The sequence below is a fragment of the Pinus tabuliformis genome, chromosome 5_2, assembly GCF_031772625.1.
Source record: "Pinus tabuliformis cultivar Carrire ecotype Pingquan chromosome 5_2, CPIR1, whole genome shotgun sequence".
NCBI lineage: Eukaryota > Viridiplantae > Streptophyta > Pinopsida > Pinales > Pinaceae > Pinus > Pinus tabuliformis.
Genome location: NC_142306.1, coordinates 765,078,681 through 765,093,264, shown reverse-complemented (window position 1 = coordinate 765,093,264; position 14,584 = coordinate 765,078,681).

Below are 14,584 nucleotides of genomic sequence, written 5' to 3'. Positions count from 1 at the left end.
AGAGTCTTTGAGCTTTATAATTCTGTTATGTGCCCTGTGATCCATGGTGGATTTGTGGAAGAACTTCGTGTTTCTTTCTCCCTCTTTTATCCATTGTATCCTTGACTTCTACCTCCAGAAAATCTCCTCTTGTAAGCACCGATCTTCCCATTCTTCCTGCAAAGTTTCAGCTAGCTTTTTCTGCTCCTCAGTAAAGCCCTCTGTGATGTTGATCCTATTGATTTCCTGGAGTTTCTGCTCAGCTTCTCTTTTGGCTTTGAAGATATTTCCAAATTCCTTTTTGTTCCAGCTTTTAAGCTTGGCTTTGATATGTTTAAGTTTCTATTGGAGCATGAACATTTTGGTGCCTTGGATGTTTAGATCCTCTTTCCACCATTTGTCAATATTACTGTTGAATTCAGGATGAGAGAGCTAGGCATTCTCAAACCTGAAAGGTCTGTTTTTTGGTATGCCCATAAAAGTGGCTTCTAGCTGAATAGGCCAATGATCTGAACCTCCAAAGGGAAGAATAATAGCTGTCATGGTTGGGCCTGAGAGAAAGAGTTCCTTTGAGATAATAAACCTGTCTAATTTAGAGGCGACTTGTGAAGCCCCTCCCCTCTTGTTGTTCCAGGTGAAGGTCCCATTTATTGTTTCCGTGTCCACTAACCCCATATTCATTATGAAGTTTTGGAAAGCCGTGGAGTCTCTATTTAGCTGCCCGTTGCCCCCTTTTTTCTCTGTAAGAGATTTTATCATATTGAAGTCTCCTGCAACGATCCAGGGCATATTAGGATATCTTGCTCTTAGTTCCTCAAGGGTGGTAAGAAGCTTGAATTTATCTTCTTGCTTTTGAGGGCCCTATACATTAGTGATCATGTATATCTCCTTATCTCCTAAAGGTTGACATACCAAAGAAAGATAGTTCCTAGATGCCTCAGCATCTAGTATACCAAATTTTTGTGGATCCCACGGCGTGAGAATCCCACCCGCTAAGTTTTTTGCTTTAACCTCTAGATATTCATACTTTATTAGCCATTTATTATGTATTTCTCTAATCTTATCCATCGAGCATTTTGTCTCCTGAATAAACACCATATCTGGTTTTTCTTCTTTTATTCTATTACTGAGATTTCTTTGTTTCCTTCTACTTCCTAAGCCTCTAATATTCCAGGCTATGAGCTTCATTAAGAAAGATTAGTAAAGGAGTAGCTGGTAAGATCTTTCATCTTACCTGAGTTAATCAATAGTTTTCCACATTCGTTCAACAGCTCCTTCTGTCTTTTTCTTCCTCTTTTCCTGCCTGGGTTCTTCGGAGATAGTGCCTGTGTCTCCTCCATCATTTTGACCCCTCTGTATTCCCAACTTTCGTGATTTCTTTGGATTCCATTTCCTTTCGATTGTGATCTCCATAGGAATCACCGTTGAACCCTGTCATATTCCTCTTTTGGCAGGGAGTCTACTCCTTTGGTCGTTCCTTGTTCCAGAATTTTTTCTAGATCTATATTTTCCCTCTCTAGAATCTCCTGCAGTTCATGGTCCTCCATTCCCGCTTCACTTGGATTCATCTCATGGTCTTTATTTATCTCCATCATGTTTTCTATGATTTCTTCCATGCTTTCATCTCTTTCCTTGTTAGTGATAGTTTTCTCCATTTCCTGGTTTGTTTCTTTGTTTCCGTCTTCTTCTTCTGGGATCTTAAAGCTATTGTGGCTCGATTGTTTTTCCTCATTGATCTTCTTTTGCGGCCTCTTTCCGCCTTTCCCTTTACCCCCAACCTTGGTAAAACCCTTAGGATTTTTATCCACGATGGTTTTCACATTTCTCTCGATGTTGTTTGTTGAGCAATCTCTATATAGATGCCCATGCTCATGGCATTTCGTCACCTAAATGGGATGTGCTCATAGTCCACTGCTTGTACCCATTCTTCATCATATACTTCTAAAATTATCGCATCCTAGAGTGCTCCAGATAAGTCCATTTCCACACAGATTCGGGCGAAGGAGGTGTATTTTCCTTTTAGAGTCGCATATGAGATCTTTAGAAAATGCCCCAGTTTGTTGCCTATTGTTTTCAGCGATTCTGGGAACCAATAATCCAAAGGAAGGGAGTATAGTCTAATCCATACTAGAACGGATGAAAATGTCTCATGTACTGGAACAAAGTTCATTATTCAAGACTGCATGTAGAGACCTGCAGTAGCGTAGAAATATGGCCCTCCTTCAAATACTCTGTCTTTATCCTCTAGGCTTGTGAATACTACTGTGAAAAAGCCCTTGGATCCTAGATGAAGGGTAATTTCCCCCTTTGGCTTCCAGTGGCTCCTTATCCAGACATGCAGTGCCCTCTCCGTTGGCCATATTCCCATGAATTTGCAGATAATCGCATGTTTCGTCATATGATCCCTATGCGCTTGTAGCGTAGGGTCGCTCAAGATGACCCGAGGGATGGTGTTCGACTTAGGTTTGCAGACCCCAGATGTTCTTACAGAAGTAGGTTTTTGACTGTTATCCCCTTTCTCCTTTTCCTTCCTAGCTTCCTGCTACTTCTCTTCCTATTCATGAAGTCTGTTTCCTTCCAACGTGTTTGTATTACTTGTTCATGTTGCCTTCTCTAGAGGCTTCTTGAAACGCTGCTTTCCCGCATCCTTGCTTCTATCCATACCTACTTGACTATAGGAGGGAGCTACACTCTCCCTTGCGTTTCCCACCATGGTGCCCAATGTCAAAAGCATAACCCTAGTTCAAGTTGCAGAGCTTGTCCCGCGAATTTCCAGAATTCCCTCCTCAGTGCTATCTTTAATAATATTCGTCAGAACAACAATGTTATCATGCCAAGCGAGGAAGATAATCAGGGTGATGACAATGGAGAGTGATATGTACTTGTATTATTTCTTTATTTCACTACTTATATTGTTTTTTCATTCGTAATATTGCCATTTTATAATATAATTGGTAAGATTCACAAATGTTTTTACACGTTTTTTTGTAGTGGAAACATTTTTACACTTAAAACTAAGTATTTCCGATTGTGTACAATATCCATGATAATAAGGATTCAAGGTCACAAACCTTCTCAAATAGGAAAATGAGAACAAAATAGTGAATTTAGAAATAACATTGAAGATTTAGTCTTGATCTAGATACTTATTGGTTTATTAATCAGTTCACATGTTTTTTCTTGTTTAGTTCAAAATCACTAAGTGGCATTTGTTTGAATTTCAAACAAACTTGATGATGCATTTTTCTTTCCTATTTAGATTATGTAAAACAAATATCTATTTTTATGTATTTATAAGTAAATTATTTAAGGTAGACATGTTTTTATAAGTTCGGTAATAATAAGTGATAAGGCTACATAATAAGGTGTTGCTTATGTTAAATTATTAAAATCTATCCTGCTCAGAATGATCATTGAAGGTCACGAGCCCAAGCCATATACATAACGTCATTGAAAGTCACGAGCCTATGCCATATACATCACGTCGTCGGTTTGAAGGACACCAACTATATGGTACGACAGTGGCGTGAAAGGTACACCTGCAAGTTTTCACAATGTTTGGTGTGTGATTGATAAGACCCATGAAACCCTAATATGATATCTTTTCTCCATATCACTACATTATAATTTCACTCTTATCTTACCACTTGAATTGACAACATTTAACAAAGTATAAACTTTTCATAGTTCCATTTCTGAAATCCATGGCACCATGGCGGTTTGTAGTAGGGACCTCTGAGATCCAGGTAAGACACCTGGAGTGTGTATTGTAGGACAATAATTAGGTGTTCTCCCTCTCTTTGGCCTCCCATGGTCGGACCATATTGTATGGGTCTACCATTTTCTCCTGCTCCCTCTGTTGACATCTCTACTACATGATTGACACATAAAATACATCAGCCTCGTACATAATGTACATTTTTTTTATTAAATGAAAAATGTATTTATTAATATGGAAACACAACTTTCAATTAAAAAAAAAAATCATCGGTGTGCTAAAAACACAGTCATGCACTTTGTCTGGTGCACTATAAAATATAACCGCACCGACATCGGTGCACACACGTATGACGCACCGATGTTGGTTCACAATTTTAAATTTTCATAGCGGTGCATCACACTTACGCACCATTGAGCACATATAACCTTAGCGCACCGTTACAAAACGTTCATGTTATCGAACACACCGAGCTATAGTTATATTTTTAAATATTATTTTTGCAGTGCGTTTGGTAAATATGAGCACTTTGATGCGTGCAAAACATACAAAGCGCACCACATTTGTGATGGTGATTAAGAGATATTTGTTTGACTTTAAAATAGACTTGGTGATGCATTTTTATTTCCTATTTAGATTGTGTAAAATAAGTATCTATTTTTATGTGTTTATAGCTAAATTATTTAAAGTAGACATTTCTTTATCATTATGAACATGATGTAATACTAGCAATTGTCCCAAAAGGTATAAAGAGAGGCCAATAGGATTATTAAATTGGAATTGTTGAATTGGAAAAGTTGTAATTTGATTAAAATAATAATTTTTGTATAAATGTCCTACTTAAGTAAAAGTTCTCCTTTTGGATAGCTCTCAGTGGCAAGCTTTTTACATGGGAAGTTCTCTAGAAGAGATGTTGGTTCAATCCTAACTGATGAGCAATTTGAGCTGGCTAAAGTCCTTCTAATTGTTTTTTATTATGGTAAAATTATATTGATAATTCATTGGTTTTACTTTCAAAAACTTGAAGGAATTTGAAGAGCAAGTATAAAATTACTTTGTGGGATTTGATCCCAAAATCACTAATTTGTAAATACATACTCAATGAAATGTTATTTCATTGAAACCCTGCACAAATGTTTGATATAAGCAAATAAGCCCAAAAGGTTGAAAGGCTACAGGTAAAACTATAAGCAACACCCCTGAAATTCCTAACCATTGACAGAATCAAGAAAAAGGGGAGGAAAAAAAGAAGAAAAAGACACATTCATGATAGAAAGTTACAAACCTTTCATAGTTTGTCATCAAGCATTGCAGAGTACATAATGAAATAGATCAGCTACTTGTTTCTTGATTAACAAATAAGCCTTGTAGAATTTTGATCTCTTTGATCTCTCAATTTCAAAAGAAAAGAAATGTGTGAGCAATTTTAATTGGCATCAATTTAATCATTTACCCCGCAATTTATTGGCATTTCAGGCTAGGTGAATAATTTTGACATTTTATCGTGCCTGCCCCTATTTATTCTATACATTTCATGTTGGTCTTAGATGTATGAAAGTGATTATATATGTTGATTCCATTGAAGCTTGATTGGAGGTACATTCCCAAAAGAAACAATAATGTATCCAATCCATGAAATTGGTAATGTGTTCACTTTTTGTTATCATGTGAAGAGGAAAAGAGTTATTCATTGTTACCATATTCAGTGCCTCGCAGTTTGTGCTCAACCACTGTTCACCCTGTTCTCTAGTCACCTTGGAACCATTCCAGTTCTGAGCATTATAAGTAACCAAAATACCTGGGAAGCTATAATATAATGCAAGATAGTTGATTGTAATTTCTAGCCAAATCTAAATGCAAGTGCAAGGATTCCCAACAAAGTGAAAAGGGAATGAAAAATTTGCATTTAATTTGTCAAACAAGTGCTCAAATATGCAAGCAGTCGATATGATTTAAAATAAATAAATATATATGTAAAATAGAAAATACTTTGGTTTTCAAAATTAAGCAAATAATAGTTGATAATTTTTTTTATATATCTCCAAGTCTCAATGTAGAAGATTAATTATTGGTGGGGTTGCTTTGTTCCTATATACTAAAGTTTGAGGTTTATGATACGTTTTTTTTTTTTTTTTTTTTTTTTTTTTTTTTTTTTTTTTTTTTTTTTTTTTTTTTTTTTTTTTCTAGGTTAAGACTAAACTAAGTACCCACGGGGAATTGAACCAGTGACCTATCGCAAGGAGTGCCTTAACAGTGCACCCATTCACCGTCAATCCAAAGCCCCGTGGGCATGATACGTTTTTTTTTACAGTATATACTACATACTATTAGGTTTTTGAAATATCCCTTAAGGTTGAAATGTGTGTTAAACTTTTGATATCATCTTTTCATTACTTCACTCGCTATGAAAGTATCTGAAGATGTAGGACAAAAGAAACACGTCAGTTATAATAGATCTATTTCTTAGGGCACAAGACAACCTAATTCCAGTGCTCAGTTTATAAGTTCATTCTCATAGGTTGCTATATAACACTCATTGAGGTTTTGATCTATAAGTCAGATTCTTTGTTTCATTTATTTGTTTAACATTTGATTCGTAAGTTGGATTAGTTTCTTTGATGCAATTACCTTTTAAGTTTTATGCGATATGTGTAATTGCATGGTATTTAATGATTGCGATAAAAAATACTATTATTTTTGAAGTGGAAATATGCATTGTTGTTGGAGGACTGACTCTAGGGTTGTAATGGGTAAAAAAAAGAGTTGCCAGAGGGAGAACTTATTCCACAGTTTTGTATATAAAATTTGGGTTTTTTTTTATGCCACATGTACAATACTCTACACCAAATAGCCCCCAAAGAGAGGGATACCTCCATAAACATTGGAAACAAAGGGCTTTAATGCTTAACATCCATCCTCAAAGGCGTTTCAAGGGTAAACACTTCTGCAAGAAACACTTTCAAATATGCGTGGGGCTCCAAAGTGGCTACTCCAGCCTTGGTAGGCCATTCCAAAGACTTGCATCTTCCTCCAAATGGTATGTTCCTCCAGCAATTGAGAAAACAAGTAAACCAAGGGACTAACCTTTTCCAGCTTATATTTAAAAGAACGAGCATCTTCCTTAAGAAGTGAACCAATCAACTTATTGCGGAATTTGTTTCATTGGAGTGCTCCACCCAATGATGTATCTATTCATTTGAATAGGTTCCCTTGCACACATCTCCATGTTATTGGTTCAAGGCACCCACACGTGGAGGGCATCTATTCAGATGATATACTACCTATTGAACCCTTTTTTTTGGAACGAACAATATGGTTGAAGCATCATTCGATCAATTGAAGGTACACAAGGATCTAACATTTTCAAGTTCTAATAATGCTACACGTTATACTTGGTCAGAAAGGTGTAGAAATATTCTACATGTGATGGCCTAGAGATAACAATACAGAGAGAAGATGACCTTCCTTTTAGTCTCTTCCACCAACATGTGATTAGAACAGACCTCATATTAAATTATTATAATATGTGGTGCTCCTTTGTTGGAAGAATATATTATTTGGGTTATTTTTCCACTGATCATGAGAAGCCCTGATATTAGAAGCTCTTCCAACCTGATAGAAAAAGAGTGAAAGAGAGGGATGATGTTCATGACTGCCACAACTTGATCTTGAGTTTGGTACTCGTATTTCCACTTAGCTTTGTGTTTAGCTTGAATTTTTCCTACATTAACACAATTAAGGATTGGTGCACTGTCAGAGACCTTTCATCGTTTATAATAGAGGTATCATTAGCTGATGCAAACAACCCATGGATGGATTCTTCATATGATGCCTGCTTAAGCTCTTGTTTTAAGACAACAATTTGCCCACCTTATTTAAAGCATTGTTACTTCCAGAGACAGTCGTTCCTTAAAAGTACACCCTGCGTAGCCATCAAATAACAATACTCCATACCCAGCATTGAGTTAGATGACTATATTTAACAATATACCCAACCATGAATGCAGTTAAATGATTTCACATATTATCATGCTCAGTGATATCCTAACGTGAGTTTACATAACATCAATGTGTGGCAGTACTTTATAACAATAACCAAAATGCTATGGTGACAGCATATTGCTCACAATTAGATATTCACACCTAATTATTGAACACGTTATGACTGTGCAGTAAGAGTAGATGTCAGTTTAATTTAGAAGCCATAGAGATCCCATAGTGTCATGAGTTTCTCTTGTTGTCAATGAAATAAGGAACCAAACATAGCTACAACAACTAGTACAACCTTCTCTTTCCTACTGTATCTGTATATATGAGGCAAATAACACTTTGTATAGTCCTTAAAGAGGGCATACATTAATGAAATACAAGAAGGGAAATTAGAGGTAGTGACTTGAGAGGACTTATGTCCATAGATTTTAAGCTAGGAACCCAACAGAGATAAAAATACAATAACCATAGTCAATCATGTTAATCTGTACATAACACAAACCTTGTTGCTCCAGATGACTTCAAAACACTAGGCAACATTCCTATGAATTGGATTTAAGGCAACAGGGGAGGTTGCACACTGATGGGGTCTTTCTAAATGCCTGGTCATACTACCTGGTGACTCAAATTTAAGAAGACTTGAGACTTTGCATCATGTCAAGGTTCCTTATGGGCAATACTGTCCTAGAAGTCTGTACGTTACTTGCTTATGATGTGTAAATCCTCCGACTTGTGGGAGTACATTAATAATATGGGTTAACAACAGTGCCTAATAGTACAATTTTATCCATAACTACAAAATCCCATTAATGCACCTCCTATCATGCAAATTAGGAAGTACTATAATCTAGTGTCCCTGATACATGGTGAACTATTCGAGCAAATTTCAGGTATTACAATCAATAAGGTACCTAAAATTGTGAGACTTAGAACATTGTGCGACTCAGAACGGGCATTGGGAGAATGTCCATAATTTTCCTCCCAACCATTAACAAGCTTGGAACAATGCAACTGCCAACCCCCTAGCTTGTGCAGTTTATCCCAATGACCAGACCAGGGATTCCAGAGGTCCGTCCCAACTCCACCCTACATATAGATGTTCAGCTATAGGATTGTACAGGGGATCTAGAGGTCATTCTTCTCCACCCAAAAGCTCTTAGGGGTTCCTTAGATCTGCCTCTGCCCTGAAGTTGCTTAGCAACTCCACCCAATGCTAGGAATCAAGCCGTTAACAAGGGTGGGTCTGTCCCACCTCTACCTTGCACATAGATGTTCAGTTGTGGGCTTGTACAGGGATTCCAGAGGTAATTCTTCTCCACGCAACAGCCAATGAGGGGCTCCAGAGATTAAAATCTCCACCTTCACTTATCCCAGGGATTCCAAAGATCTTCCTCCACTCTTCTAGCATAAAAGGTACTCATTTATAGGCTAGTCCAGGGACTCCAGAAGTAAGCCACCTCCGCCCACCAGCCAATGAGGGGCTCCGGAGGTGAAAACCTCCATCCTCACCCAAACCTGGGACTTTATAGGTTTTCCTCCACCCTGAACTTAATGTTGCAGTAAACCCACCCTGAACTTGTTGCTGCAGTAACCCCACCCTGTGTAAGGAATCCAGGATCTAACGCACTTTGGGTGTCCCTGCAAAGATGACTGATGAGTCCTGCAACTTGACCTTTTTTTAGAGTACCCTGAATGATCTGTTGCCAAGTGTATGTACTCTTTCTGAAGAATGTAATACACCTCAAGCATGTTTCAGTGATTTGTAAGTTGACCTAGTTATGCAGATGATGAATCTTGTAGTTTGTCGATCAATCTTAAAAATCCAATGACATCAATGCTCCTCTTTTACTTGTACATCTCTTCCTTCAAAAGTAGCTTCAGGGTCACATGTGGCTTCTATTTGGGGACATGTGCTCCCAGTACTTGTTGGGCTTGTTGTTAATTAAATTAGAAAACACGTTCTAGTTACTCAAAAACATAAGTTTTGAATAGGAGCAGTATCATAAAAGTAGCAATTATAATGTACATGCTATCCAATGTAGGCTACGCACTCAAATCATGTACTCCATAAGAATAATCTGACTGTAAAGTGATATAATTAAAAGTAACAACATTACCAAGTATTTATATACAACGATGAGTAAATGAAATTTGAATCATATTAGTATCATAAAAGTAGCAATAATAGCGTACATGCTATCCAATGTAGGCTACGCACTCAAATCATGTACTCCATAAAACTAATTTGATTGTAAAGTGATATAATTAAAAGTAATAACATTACCAAGTATTTATATAGAACGATGAGTAACCCTTCCTCTAAATTAGTAGGTTCCTCCCCTGTTTCAATTCGTGACAAATGGTCAGGTCCTTCATTCAACCTCCCTGGCTTCACAATTACTGCAAAGTCATACTCTTGAAATAGTAAAAACCATATGCATATCTCCCCCTCATACACATGCTTATTGACTAGGTACTTCAAGGCAGAATGGTCTGTGTACATCTTGAAATGTGCGCCCAGCAGATAGTGCCTGAACTTTTGAAGCACGTACACCATAGCCAATCCTTCGCACTCTGTCGCTAAGTAATTGTTCTCAGCCTTTGATAATTTCCTGCTCGCGAAGGCTATAGGGTGATCCATCTCTCCTTCACTGGCTTGTGTCAACACTGCTCCCAACGCAATACACGAGGCATCAACGTGCACATGGAATTACTTCTTCCAATCCGGGAAGACCAAGATCGACGCGGTGACCATATTTTCTTTCAATACATCCAGATTGTGTTGACATTATTCATCCCAACAGAATGTAACGTCCTTCTTCAATAGCTTCTCCATAAGCATAGTAATCTGAGCATAAGCCTTGATGAACTTTCGATAATATATAGTGTGGCCCAGCGTTGCGCGCAACTGTTTGACACTCCTTGGGGCCTCCAAATTTACTATCACCGCGATCTTGGTAGGGTCCACCATCAGCCCTTACCTTCATATCACATGGCCCAGTAAAATTCCAAAAGGGAAACAAAACCAAAACTTCTTCAGGTTCAGTGCGATCTGGTATCTTCGGCACGTATCCAACATTAAGCGTAGACTGGCTACATGGCGCTTTACTAACCCAAACACTGTCCAATCATCAAAATACACCTCCAAGAACTTGTGAATAAATTCCTTGAACGTCGCGATGACTACGCAAGAGAATATCGTTGGTGCATTCTTGAGTCCAAATGGCATCACCGTATACTAGAAACAACCCCATTCTATTGTGAAGGTTGTTTTGCTCCTGTCTTCTGGCGCGATCTTAATTTGATGGTACCCAAAGAATCCATCAATGAACGAGTAGGCTTCCTGCCCTCCAACATTGTCCAACACCTCATCTGTAAATGGTGTCAGAAAAGGATCATGGACGCAGACATCGTTAAGCTTTCTTAGATCTACGCAAATCCTTATTTCTCCCTTCTATTTCTTTTCCTGAACCACCATCGAGCTTACCCAATCAGACTCTTCAACTAGTTCGATGATTCCTACTTCTATCATCTTATCCAACTCTAAGTGAACATTTTCCTTGTATTTTGGATTAACGCGATACGGTCTCTGCTTGATAGGCTTCGCATCCAGTTTCAAAGTAATTTTCATTACCCCCAGGTCGCCTATGATGCCTTTTAGGTCCGAAAATTTTGTAGGAAAAAGGTCCTAGTACTCACGAAGCAACTCAACAACTTTATCCACTGTGGCATCATCCCAATAATCTAATCTTCGCAAATTTTGGATCTGCTTCACTACCAATGTTCACTTGCTTGGTTTTCAGTAGCGCAATGATGTCCGTATTTTCTATCTGCGGACCCTCGACCACGTGGTGGCCTTTTGCCTCAGGGATATTAATATTTCTTGGATCTTCATCCTCCCCCTCAACAGTCACATTATAGCATTCAAGCGCATGGCGCAGTTCGGTGCTCCAATCTCATTGAACCAACTCCAAAGGATCCTGTGGAATTCAGATCGCCTTAACCTCCTGCAGAGCTTCATCAATGCTTTCGAACCCATCTTCAAAACTGAAGGTTATTAAGAATCCCTCCCTTGATATATCCCACTCTGTGGTGCCATGGCGAAGCTCTGTTTCTAAGTACCAATTCATAGGGATTATATACAAAGTATGACAGAATAAGCGCACCCACTCTGGCTACTTTAGTCCATTTTCTAAATGATTGTGCAGATCATTTATCCCATCATATTTCTCAGTTAACCACACTTTAGGACGACCAAATCACAACCTCATCATTCTCCTGTAATTACGCCATTCATCAAAGTTGTCCTTGTGTGTACCCCACAACCATGCGGGCGTAGCGCGCAGTGCCAAATCTAGTGCTTGGAAGCGATGATTCTCAGGGGCTTCTCTTTCAAAGGCATCCAAAATTTTATCTACATCAGTTAAACAATCATAATAGGGTAAATTTCTTACCTCTGACGACACACAACGCAAGGATTTAGTCATCATGTTGCAGCGCAGTGTAGATACTTCATGCAACCTATTCTACCAGTGCTCCAACTCTTCATCTGAATCCGACGTACAGGAGCTTTCGTGGTCCCATGCAATCCATCCATTAGTTTTTAGATTAATCTAGTCTTGGTCTCGCCCTATTATTTTGTAAATTTGATCCAAGTCATCATCACTTTCTTCATAGTCACGGACCGGTTCAAATGACATTGTCCGCTTCTTCAAGTTAATGACTCCATTCATATCAATGGCCCAATCAATTTCGAGGAGCATGGGATATGGATTACTATCATAAAAAATATCTATTACTTCAAAATCAGTCAGCGCGTCACACCTTCTATATCTACGGTGACTCCATGTAGCATCCCATAGGGATAATCTTCTGTTGTTTCACCATTCTTAGTTGAATTGGAGATCACTACAACGCAGGTCTCGCCATTCTCTCCCATGTCCGTTTAGGCAAAATGTTCACGTCAGATCCCAGGTCCAAAATGACCTGGTCCATCTCATAATCTCCTATCTGCGCAGTGAGCCTCATTTCGCGCCCAATTCCTACATTATGTTTGCAAATCTTTCTGATTACGCAGTGTCCATCAAGAGCATTTTCCTTACCAGTGCACTTGTTTATCAACTCCTGTAAGCATTTCACAGCCTTGCTATCACGCAAAAGTTTCATGCAAGTCTTGAGGAGTGTGGTAAGTGCAAACGGATCAACCTCTGTAGGCGCGCTGGTCTCTGGAAACATTTTTTTGACTTCTCGACATAGATGTCTCAGCGAAGATTTTCTTGGCCTCCATAAATTTTTCCTTTGCGTGCTTCAGATCAAAACCCATCTCCTTTTGCAGGGCCTGACAGACCCATCCATCTTCTTCAGGCTGTTTTCCCTTATCATCCCCAGTCGTTACTCCGCTTCTTAGCACAATATTTACGTTCGGGTCTTCCTTGCGGGGCTTAGCTCTCATAATTTGTAAGTTCTATGTAGGATGTTGTGGTTGCGCCTTCTTCTTCTGCATCTGATCTATCAGCATAGGGCATTCTTCTATAATGTGGTCAAACTGAGTACAATATTGACATGACGGGCATGTCTGGTTTTGACACTCATGCACGTAGTGCCCTGGTGTCCCACAATTATAACAAATAACATGACCATGACCTCGACCAGGTCCTCCTCCTCCTCGGCCTTGTCTGTACCCCTGATATCCTCCATGCACTCCCACAACTCCCTTATCCAGAGGCTGAGTTTTCGCTTGCATTCGATACGTGGGCGTTCTCTCCATCATCAATTCGTAGCTACGACAATGGTGCTCATCGTGGCCCACCGATTTGCAAAAATTGCAAAATAATTGTTGTGGTGTTTGAATGAACTTTTGTAGCAAACGACAGTTATCTGTTACATGTTTTCCAGCCACTTGACAAATATCGCGGCATAGCGCGGGCCCCGTACTTGGTCCTGCTGGAGCTTCCTGCCTCAGGGGGATTCCCCCCCCATGATGTAATTTGCGAAGACAAGGCAGTGATCTTTATCATTTCCTTGACTCTTATACTTGAGGCACTGGACTTCCTCGCGCACCTTCCATCCCAGCCTCCTTTTCTTTTTTCAAGCTCTGCGATTCCAAGCAATGGTTCTGCAACTGTGAGTGAATTTGTTGAAATCCCAAAGATGCGTCCTAAATAGGTGTTTCATGCAATCTCATCGCGATTTCCAGGGCTTCCGCCTGAGTCCCTATCTTCTTCTGCGAAAAATCAATCTTCAGGTGGGGCATGAGTGAGGCTATAAACCACTCGTAGTGCTGACTATCTGTGAGTTACATATTAGCTTCGCAGATCACACACTTCAATCTTTGATCTAATTCCCAGGGAGTTTCACCAGCCCTCATTATGATTTCCTTGAATCCAACTATTGACTATGAGTCAGACTTAGGCTTACAGAATTCTTTGTTCAAAGGGGCCTTAGTGCTTGCTAACGATGCCAAAGGATTATCAGTGCAATACTTGATGTACCATGTCAGCGTGATCCTCCAGAGCGGTAACCAACTGCGACTGCTTTATGTTGTCATCAGTGATCTGCAACGTGGTCCACATAACATTCGCAACAAACCAAAATTGATTTGTATCTTTGCTCCCTATACCTTTGAAAATCGGCAGCTTTACTGAAGTCAACATATTGAACGACGGAGGTGGTGGTGTTGGTGTGGGCGAAGGTGTATGTTTTGGAGGTGAAAGTGGAGGTGGAGTGGATGGATGACGTATCCATGGAAAACCTTGTCTTATTAGTAGGACTGCACTACACGGGGAGGCCTATACTTCTCCTTCATCGTCACTCGAAGGAGGTCCAATGAACGAGCTATATTTAGGACCTATGTTCCCTCTATCTCTGAAGAGTTTCCCACTTCGCGTAGCTCCGAAC